Source organism: Apium graveolens, chromosome 10, assembly GCF_009905375.1.
Source record: "Apium graveolens cultivar Ventura chromosome 10, ASM990537v1, whole genome shotgun sequence".
Lineage (NCBI taxonomy): Eukaryota > Viridiplantae > Streptophyta > Magnoliopsida > Apiales > Apiaceae > Apium > Apium graveolens.
In genome coordinates, this window is record NC_133656.1 from 217,491,575 (window position 1) to 217,503,469 (window position 11,895).

Here is an 11,895-nt window from a genome sequence, read left to right on the forward strand (position 1 = left end):
AAGACACAGAAGAAGTCCACAAGGATAAGAAGGCTATGAACATTTTGTTTAATGGTCTTGACAAGGATATGTTTGATAATGTGATAAATTGCTCAACTACCAAAGAGGTTTGGGACACAGTTCAGCTGCTGTGTGAAGGTACAGAACAAGTAAAAGAGAACAAGATGCAGCTTCTCATTCAACAGTATGAGTATTTTCATTTTGAAGAAAATGAATCTTTAAATGACACATTTAACAGATTCCAAAAGCTGTTGAATGGATTGAAGCTGTATGGTAGAGTGTACCAGGTGAAGGATTCAAATCTTAAATTCTTAAGATCCTTGCCAAAGGAATGGAAACCCATGACTGTCTCCTTAAGAAACTCTCAGGATTATAAGGACTTCACTCTTGAAAGATTATATGGAATCTTGAAGACTTATGAACTAGAGTTGGAACAGGATGAGGTATTGGAGAAGGGGAGAAAGAAAGGAAGTTCAGTTGCATTGGTAGCTGAAAATGAGAGGGAATGCAGACAAGAAACTGTGAGATCTACATCAAACTCCAAAGATGGTACAAGATATCAGGAATCAAGCAAAGGAAAAGAGCAAGTTGCTGAGAATGAAGACAACTCCAGTCAAGATGACTCTGATAGTGTTGATGAGCATCTTGCATTTCTGTCCAGGAGATTTGCAAAGATGAAGTTTAAGAAAAACACTAGAGCCACTAAACCTCATAAGAACATGGTGGACAAATCAAAGTTCAAGTGTTTCAATTGTGGTATAAGTGGACACTTTGCAAGTGAGTGCAGAAAGCCAACTTCTGAAAAGAAGAAATTTGACCAAGTAGATTACAAGAAGAAATATTTTGATCTGCTCAAGCAAAAGGAAAGGGCTTTCATTACTCAAGAAAAAGATTGGGCAGCTGATGGAGAGGAAGAGAATGAAGATGTGGAGTATGTCAACTTAGCTCTCATGGCTGATTCTGAGGAAAATGAAGTTAGTTCATCAAGCAATCAGGTAACAACTCAGGTAATCACTACTGATGTAACACAACTTACTAAAGAAGAGTGCAATGATGCTTTTAATGACATGTCTACTGAATTGTATCATTTGCGTGTGTCTCTTAAATCTCTTGCTAAAGAAAATAGTAGGATTAAAGAGAACAATCTGTTTTTAAGTAATAGAAATGCTATGTTAGAAGATAAGTTGATTGACCTAGAGAAAACCAAGCTGCATTGTATATCTGTTGAGAATGAACTAGCTGAATCTATTAAGAAAGTAGAAATACTTTCTAATCAATTAAAGAGAGAGCAAGAGGTGATTAAAGCCTGGAAAACATCTAGGGATGTTAGTGCTCAAATTGCCAAGGTCCAAGGAATTGAATCATTCTGTGAAACTGCCTGGGATAAAAACAAAAAGAAACTGGAATTAATTGATGGGTTGTCAACGGATGTGGAATCAACGGATGATGAAGGTTATCCGTTGAAGGAAGAAAATGAGCATCCGTTGAAGGTTCCTCAATTAAAACAGGCAGATGTTTCTAATAGTGAAAATCTAAAGAAACTCAACAAAAAGTTTGGTTCAACTTCCAAGAACTTTGTTAAAGAAGAAGCAAGCACATCCAAAGATGTCAGTAAGGTGAATATAGGGCACATGACCTTAGAACAGTTAAATAATAGGCTCAAGATGGTTGAGGATAAAAAGGAAACTAAAAGAAAATCTAACAGAAATGGGAAGGTAGGTGTTAACAAACATAACAATTACACACCTGATAGGTATGCTCCTAGAAAAAGCTGTGTGCATTGTAGTAGTGTTAATCATCTATCTGCTAATTGCAAATCTATTAAGAAAACCCTCATAACTGTACCCTCTTCCATGCCTAACATGTCTGCATCATCTCTACATGCTATGCCTACTATGTCTCAACAGAATCCTTATGCACATTTTGCAAACATGCCATATTTTAACAATCCTTATCTTGCTGCATTTAGTATGCCTCAAATGCCATACAATATACCTATGTGGAATAACATGTATGCACAATCCATGCCTTATCATATTCCAAATGTGCTAAATGATTCTGTGACTAACCCTACACCTCAACCAACTACATCCAAGACCAAGGTTGACTCAAAGTTACCTAAGTCTAGAGATGCAGGAGGAATGAAGTCTAGGAGAAAGGCTAACAAGAATGGACCCAAGGAAACTTGGGTACCAAAATCAAATTGATTGATTTTATGGTGTGCAGGGAAATAGAAGAAATCTATGGTACTTGGACAGTGGCTGTTCAAGACACATGACAGGAGATTTCTCCCTGCTCACAGAGTTTAAGGAAAGAGCTGGCCCTAGCATAACCTTTGGAGATGACAGCAAAGGGTTTACTATGAGATATGGCTTGATTTCAACAAGGAATGTCATCATTGATGAAGTTGCATTAGTTGATGGTCTCAAACATAACTTACTGAGCATCAGTCAACTATGTGATAAAGGGAATACAGTTTCCTTCAATTCTGAAGCCTGTGTTGTCACTAGTAAGAAAGACAACAAAGTGGTTCTAACTGGAGTTAGAAAAGGAAATGTGTACTTAGCTGACTTCAACTCTGCAAATGCAGAATCTATTACTTGTCTCTTCAGCAAAGCAAGTTCAGTTGAGAGTTGGCTATGGCACAAGAAGCTATCCCATTTGAATTTCAAGACAATGAATGATCTAGTCAAAAAGGACCTAGTAAGAGGAATTCCTCTTGTTGAATTCTCAAGGGATGGTTTGTGTGATGCTTGTCAGAAAGGCAAACAAAGGAAAGCATCATTCAAAAAGAAGCTTGAAACAACAATTGATGAACCATTACAGCTGCTACATATGGATTTGTTTGGACCAGTCAATGTATTGTCAATTGCAAGAAAAAGATATTGCTTAGTGATTGTAGATGATTTCTCAAAGTTTTCATGGGTCTATTTTCTTGGATCAAAGAATGAAGCAAGTGAAATCATTATCAATCACATCAGGCAAGTCAATAATCATCCTGACCTGAAGGTTAAGAATATCAGGAGTGACAATGGAACTGAGTTCAAGAATTTAACAATGAGGCTGTTCTGTGAAGAAAATGGAATCATGCATGAGTTCTCAGCTCCAAGAACACCTCAGCAAAATGGGGTAGTTGAAAGAAAGAACAAATCTTTAATTGAGGCTGCCAGAACAATGCTTGAAGAATCAAAGTTACCAACATATTTCTGGGCTGAAGCTGTTAATTGTGCCTGTTTCACTCAAAATATCTCTTTGATCAATCAAGCTAAAGGCATGACTCCTTATCAGTTGTTCAAGAGAAGAAAACCAACTCTAAACTTTCTTCATGTCTTTGGATGTAAATGCTTTATACTAAGGAATCAATCTGACCATAAAGGGAAGTTTGATGCAAAGGCTGATGAAGGGATATTTGTTGGTTATTCAGCTGGAAAATCTTATAGGGTCTACAATCTAAGAACCAACATTGTTATGAAATCTGTGCATGTTGTGTTTGATGATAAAAAGATTGATGGACTAACAGATGAGGGACAATATGAGAGACTCAAATTTGACAACATTGAGATATATTGTGATGATAGTGAAGAGGAGACTGATGGAGATAACACTTCAAAAGGGATTCAAAAAATGCCCTTGGATAATGCACAAAATACTGCATCCGTTGAAAGTCAGAATTCTGCATCCGTTGATAGAGGCAATGCAGTATCCGTTAAAAGACATGGTGTATCATCCGTTGAAGTACTAAATGAAGCATCCGTTGATCATAGTTTATCAACGGATAATCGATTTACATCATCAGTTGATAGAACTCCAAGTTCCCTGCAAAGGACCAACAACACAGGGGGAGTTTCAACTAGTCAACACTCTGTCTCACATCATGACAATACTGAGGCCACCTCATCTAGAGCACATCTTCCACTTCAAAGGAAATGGACCAAGAATCATCCCTTTGAACTGATCATTGGTGATGCATCATCTAAAGTGCAAACAAGAAGAGCTACTCAAGATGAATGTCTGTACAGTAGTTTTCTATCTCAGGAGGAACCTAAGAAAGTGGAAGAAGCCTTATTGGATCCAGATTGGATATTAGCTATGCAGGAAGAGCTAAACCAATTTGAGAGAAACCAAGTTTGGAAGCTGGTACCCAAACCAAAGAACAAGAGTCCTATTGACACAAAATGGGTATTAAGAAACAAGATGGATGAAAATGGCATTATCATAAGAAATAAAGCCAGATTGGTTGCTAAAGGCTATTCTCAGCAAGAGGGAATAGATTTTGATGAGACATATGCTCCTGTTGCAAGACTTGAAGCCATCAGAATTTTTCTAGCCTATGCAGCTCATACCAATTTCAAAGTCTATCAAATGGATGTCAAGAGTGCATTTCTAAATGGGAAATTAGAGGAAGAAGTCTATGTAAGTCAACCTCCAGGATTTGAAGATCCAAATTTTCCAGACTATGTATATTATCTGTTGAAAGCACTCTATGGACTGAAGCAAGCACCTAGAGCCTGGTATGAAACCTTATCAAAATTTCTTTTGGAGAATCACTTCACTAGAGGTACTGTTGATAAAACTCTCTTCTTTAGGAATGTTAATGGCTCTAGTATACTTGTTCAAATTTATGTAGACGACATAATATTTGGTTCTAAAGATGATAAACTTTGTAAAAAGTTTGCTAAGCTAATGCAAAGTAATTATGAAATGAGCCTTATGGGAGAACTAACCTATTTTCTTGGTTTACAAATTAAACAAGTTAGTAATGGAATTTTCATTAGTCAAACTAAATATATTCATGATCTTTTAAAGAAGTTTGACTTAATGGAATGTTCATCTGCAAAAACTCCCATGGCCACTGCCACCAAACTTGAATTAAATAAGACTGAAAGGTCTGTGGACATTACAAGTTATAGAGGCATGGTTGGTTCACTTTTATATTTAACTGCTAGCAGACCAGATATAATGTTTGCTACATGTCTGTGTGCTAGATTTCAAGCTGATCCTAGGGAGTCTCACTTAATAGCTATCAAAAGGATTTTCAGATATCTCAAGGGTACACCAAATTTAGGTATTTGGTATCCTAGAGAATCTGGCTTTGATCTAATTGGTTATTCAGATGCAGACTATGCAGGTTGCAAAATAGACAGGAAAAGTACAACAGGCTCCTGCCAATTCCTGGGAAACAAGCTTGTATCATGGTTTAGCAAAAAGCAAAATTCAGTCTCTACTTCTACAGCTGAGGCTGAATACATTGCTGCTGGAAGTTGCTGCTCTCAAGTGTTATGGATGAGAAATCAACTCCTTGACTATGGACTTCATGTTGATAGAATTCCTATCTTTTGTGACAACACAAGTGCCATAGCCATAACAGAGAATCCTGTACAGCACTCAAGAACCAAGCACATTGATATCAAGTACCACTTCATTAGGGAGCATGTCATGAATGGTACAGTGGAACTACATTTTGTTCCAAGTGAACAACAAATTGCAGACATATTTACCAAGCCACTTGATGAATCAACATTCACAAGATTAGTAAGTGAGCTAGGTATGCTTAATTACTCTTAAAATTCATGTCCTTATTGCAATTTGAATTGAAGCCTGAAATATATTAGTTGCTAGAACAAATTTGACTTTTAACAAAGTTTATACCATCAACGGATGTTTCCTATCCGTTGAAAGTCAAAATTGCTCTATCAACGGATATTCATTATCCGTTGAAAGACAAATACATTTCTGGAATTTTTATCCGTCAACGGATAAAACTGAAGTACCTTTCAACGGATGACAATTTGCCTTATCCGTTGAAATGTCACATCAGTCAATTCAGGTGTTTCACAGCCGTTGATTCTAATTTCTTAACCGTTGATACTCATACATACATCTGTATGTATTGGTTTTGAAGGTAGTTGTTAGAATACTTACAGTTTATTCTTAAACGGCTGAAATTCACTAACATATACTTATTGATTAATCTTTTACTAATTTTTTTTTGAAAGCATATAAGCCCTTATGATTTTTCATTTTTACTTTACGCTTTCTTAAAATTTCAAGCATTTACCATTTTCTCTCTGCAAAACCTTCAAGTTATTCTCTGCAATTTCTACTCACAACAATGGCACCAGTCGTGAAAATTATGTCTCAATCTGGGTTCATCTATGAGAAGAACAATTTCATAGCTTTGGTAGAAAAGAATGAAGCCCATTCAGACTATCACAAAATGATGGACTTCATCAAAAACTGTAAACTTAGCTATGCAATGCTGGAAGCCCCAACGATTTACTGTGAAGTAGTTGAGGAGATTTGGACAACTGCTGAGTTCAACTCCATAGATATGACTATCTCCTTCACTCTCAAAGGTAAAAATCACTGTATTAACTGTGATGATTTACAAGCATGTTTTAAATTACCTGAGAACAATGCCATGACACCACACACTGATAATGATGTATCCAGCATGTTAGATTCCATAGGTTATTCTCTTAACTCTGCTAGTTTAGGGAGTATTAGAAGAAAAGGCCTTAGGAAAGAATGGAGTTTTCTTGGGGATGCCTTTATAAAGGTTTTCTCTGGGAAAATTAGTAATTTTGATGCCATAACTTCATCTCTTGTTAATATGCTCTATATGCTTGTTTCTGATAGGTATTTTAACCTTAGCAACTATGTGATGCTAGAATTGGGTACTAGATTAGGTAACAAAGCTAATAGACCTAATAACATCTATTATGCTAGATTCTTTATGTTATTGGCTAACCATGTTGCTGAAGGTTTGGTCATAATCAATGAGAATAATAAACTCAAGTGCTGGGCACAAGAGAAAAGAGTTCTTGCAGATTTATTGAGAATGGATCTCAACAGCAGTGTGCCATTGGTATATTTACCAATCATGAATGCACCTCAGGTAGGTGAGGTAATTGCTTCTACAACTCCTACTTCTTCCAACCCCTCTATTTCTTTATCTTCTAGTGTGGCCATGAAATCTGTGACAATGCCCCAACAGATTTCTACCAAGGTCACCAAAACTAAACTTTCAAAATCAAAGACAAAGAAAACCACCTCTGTTGTTTCTCAAAAGACAACAGTTGTAACACCAACCATTAACCCTGAGGGGAGTGAACAGGGTGTGAGTGGTGAGGGGAGGGGTGAACATCAAAGAAACCCCCAGGATAAGGAAGGAGAGTTAAGTGCTTCCCAAGCTAGCCAAGCCACAGTTTCTCAAAAAGCTGTGGTGGTTGAAAAGGTATCTAGCACATCCCTAGTTGCATCCTCCCAAAAGGATGTTACTATTGAAAATAGTTCCCAACAAAAGCTTTTATTAGAAGAAAGAAGGCTAGAACCCAATCTTCTACACAGGGTGCACACACTGCACAGATACATCCATCTGTATCTATGCCTTCTCAAACTCAGTTTGATGTGGCTCCAATAAATGTGGAGTCACAGCCCCATTCTCTCACAATAATCACACATCAATCACCAAACACTTCATCACCATCTCTGGATGTGGATATGTTATTCCCATCAATTCCTGATTCTCCCTCTTTACAACTCAGGGAGGAGCCCCACTCAAATACAGGTGATCATCATCTCTTAGATGATTTGTTGGATCACCCGCAAATTCTTTCAGATATAATTGAAGGATCTGTGTCACCACATCTCAAATCAATCTACACAGATTCAACAGTTATATCACTTTCAATTTCAACTTCTTTTCCTTCTTCAACGGATATCGCTCATCCGTTGACAAGTGGTTGCTCTTCAACGGATAAGCTTAACAGCAGTTATCCGTTGATAACATCAGTTTCACCTTCAACGGATATTCCACATCCGTTGATAGTCTCTCCACACATAACTGAATCAATTCCAAGTGTAGAAGACATGAATACTGTGCAATCACTCTTAGGATTGAGGGAAGGGAGAGAAAATTTGAGTGAGAGGCTGGGTTGCTCCCAGGCAAAAGGAGAGATTGAGAGCTCAAAAATGCATGCTATTTCTTCCAGCATGGCAAAAGTAAGTGAGAGGAGTACCACCTTAGTAGGTGAAGGTGAGGGAGTGAGTTGTGTGAGCCAGGGGGAGCCCCTGATGCAAGAAAATAGAGAAAAAGAGAGAAAGGCAGGTACAGTAGATATAAGGGTGGAACCAGCCATTGCTAGTGAGTCAATGATTGTGGATGATGCTGAAAAGGAAAGACAATTTCAGCAACATTACAAAGCCGTAATTGATAACATTTCCTTGGATGCTGACACTTTTACTCATCCTGTGTCAGCCTATCAAATGTTGGCTGCTCAGGGCAATGAGGAGGCAGAAAAGACACTACATCTAGTACACACAACAGAATCTCTTCAAAGGGATAAAGCTGCTATTAACAAGATGCCTTCTACAGCTGGTGAGCCATCTGAGGAATTTGGAGTAAATTCTGATGATGATGACTCTGTTTCTTTTGATGGAAGCATGAACTTAGGGGGAGATGAAGGCCCTAGTTCAATTCCAAATCTACCTGAATGGGCTTTGACAAAGGAGTATAGATCAGGGGAATTCAATGTCTCCTTAGTCAAACAAATCAACACTATTCAACAGGCCATTCAGAACACTTCACATGCAAGTATCAAGGCTATCCTTCAAGCTCACCTGGACTCACTGCATCTCATGAAGTTGCAGCAAGTAAAGCAGAATCTGAGTATGGATGATCTCAGGAAGGATATTGCTGACTTGAAATCCTACAGTTCTGAAAAATTGGATTCAGTCATGCCCTATGGTACATTGCAGGACTTGGTTTTGAGATTGAAAAAGGAATCAGTTACTGAGAAAAGGCTGGCCAAGTTGGAAGACAGAGTTCAAGTTATTGAAGATTCTGTGGCCACCATTCTTCACAACCAACAATCTCAAACCAGTCTCCTAATGCAGCTGGCAAAAGCACAAGGCTTGACCCCTCTCCTTGATGATAACAAAAAGGGGGAGAGTAAAAGGGAAGGGGAATGAGAGCCATCTACAAAAATCAAAATATCTAAAGTGCTAGTTCCTGCCATCACTACTTCTCCAATCATTCAAATCAAAGGAAAGCCTGATGGAATTGATTTGATTTGGCTAGCAGCAGCTGAAATTCAAGTGAAAGAGCAAAGGAGGAGAATTGATGAAAGGTTGCAACTGTTGTTTGGCTCTACACAAGATAAATCAACATCTGTGAAATATAGCACAAAGATTGAACCAATCAACATGGAGCTCAAGCCAGTAAGGAGACATAAGGATGGAGAAGCTTCTTCCAAAGAACTACAAGCTATAATTCTCAAGCCCAATAAAAGATCCAATAAGGACTCTACAAAGAATCCTTTAAAAGAAGTGGACTTTCCTCCTCCAAAAGCTGATGAGAACAAGCTTTTAGGTAGGAGTATTGCTTATCTCAAAGAGACCATGGATGAGGCTGTAAGGAGAAATAGGGCTATTATCTCTAGAGAGGGAAAGAGCATATGTGTGATGCAAGGACATCCCAAATTCTCAATAGCCAAGAAGGAAGAAGTCAAGCAACTAAAGGCTGACAAAAGAGCACAAGCAAAGCTTGAACAACAGCTAAAGTCAAGTCAAGTTGAAGAAGAGAAAGGAATTGAAGTCAGGGGTGAAGACAAGATTGCAAACCTAGATGAGGTTTTTGGGAGTATATTTGGTGAGAGTATGGAAGAAAGAGAGGAATGGCAGAAGGGAAACAGAAGAAAGGCCAAGGCACATAGAAGGAGTGAAGATAATACTGAAGTAACCAAATCTATATCTAAACCACTACCTTCCATACCTGAACCTCTTGTTGCTAATCCCACTATAAACATCCATGGTGAACCAATCATTCCAAAAGAGGAACCTATTGATTGGGACACCATCAAATTGCCTACCTTTCTAACCACTCTTCCACTACCAAAGAAACAGAAAAGAAAACCCAAATCTACACCTCCCATAACCTCTAAGAAATTCACTCAAAAACAAAAGCCTAAGCCTAAGCCATCCATTTCTAAAGATGATTATGTTCACATCTGTGACATAAAAGAAATTTCAGACATTGAACTCTATCTGGATGAGCTGGAGGATGTAAGAGGAATAGCTGCTTACAGACAGCTACCAGAGAGATTAGTGTTCAGATATAAAGGAGCTGGGGAAAGAACATGGCCTCTCCACAGGATTCTGAATGAAGGCTACTCTACCTTGATTAGAGTCTTTTCAGCTATACAAAAGGATTCTGGCTTTACCAGAACTGCCAAGACTGAAATTCTCAACAAGATTGCCAATATAAGGAAAACTTGGAGGGAGCCCAATGCTTTACCCAGGACTTTACTCATTCAAGAAAGGGGAATTACAATTCACAAATCACCTCATTGGTTGATGGAATTTAGAGATGATAAAGGAGTCAGAAGATTTTTCAGACTTGAAGACCAACTCAAGATTGCCAGCAATGAAACTCTCAAGGAAATGCAATCTAAGTTGGATATCAGTGTTGAAGATGAAGCTGAATTCTTCAGACAACTCCAACTCCAAATTGAGGAAAATGACAAAGGGCTAGGAAAGAAAACCAGGGAACAAAGAAGAAAAAGATGATTTGCTCAGGCTAAAGGAGTATCCTTGGAAATACTGTAAATCTTCAATTTCCTCCTAGTACATACATTTTTGCAGCATTTTCAAATTTCTACTTAATTTCAATTCATATATCTGTTAAGTGTTTTGTTATCATCAAGTTAACCCTGAATTTATGCCTACAATTCTTATAGACATAAATAGGGGGAGATTGTTAGGAATATATGTGCATTAGTTTGATGATATGTTTAACAAAACACTTAAGTAGAAATTCAGTGTCTGTAGCCTCAACGGATAAGACCACTTTGGCTATCCGTTGATGGTGTAGCTTTACTTAGAAATAAGTCTAGTGTTGTAGCATATTTCAGTCTCTGTATTTAAGATGTAATTCTTAGAAGTTGAGAGAAACTATGAGTCATGTTGACTACTAGAAGATATGCAGATAGGAAGGCCAATTGTAAATATTTCATGCCTTGTAATTTTGTATAAATGAAGTGGTATCAACGGATGACTTAAAGACCTTCAACGGATGAGAAGCTAAGCTTCAACGGATGTCTCTAAAGCTTCAACGGATAACATCCTTCAACGGATGAGTGCATCAACGGATGAAAGCTTCAACGGATGTTCTGTTGATTAATCGTTGATAAGTGGTAGTTGTACCTACAAACAGAGGCACGTGGGTGAACAGAGATAACTGAAATGTGGCAGCCTAATTTCAGGAACATCAGAAAAAGCAGCCGTTCTACTCTAGTATAAAGAGACATTAAGTCAACAAAGTACTGGAGTGAACTGGAGAAGAAACAAGTGGAGATCTTACTTTATTATTTTATTATATCCTTGTCTTCACTTGTAAACTTGGTAATATATAAACCAAGTAGTAGCTAGTAATTAGATAAGAATTTTTCCAGAGCTGTTTAGAAAAATCTTGAGAGAAAAATTATCTAGTTTGTACTAGGATGCAGCTGTGATCAAATTCTTAGATCACAGAATTTCTGAAATACCATCTCTGGTGGAACAACAAATCCACCAGAAAAGTTTTTAAAGGTTTATTGTGTTCTTTACATTTGTGTTTGAATATATATCTGTCTGTATCAGCTTAAAGCAATTCACACACTTGTTCATCTTGAACACACAGTCTTTATAAACTGCTCAAAACTTGAAAAAGTTTTGAGATTTACATTCAACCCCCCTTCTGTAAATCTCATTGTTAGTTCTCTAGAAATAACACTTCTGTTGCAAATAAACCTCCAAGACCTAAGGAAAAAGGCATTGTGATCAAGGAGAAGTCAAATACTGAGGCATCAAAGCCTAAGACTAGATCACAGATTGATCCCAAAGACAAAGGGAAGA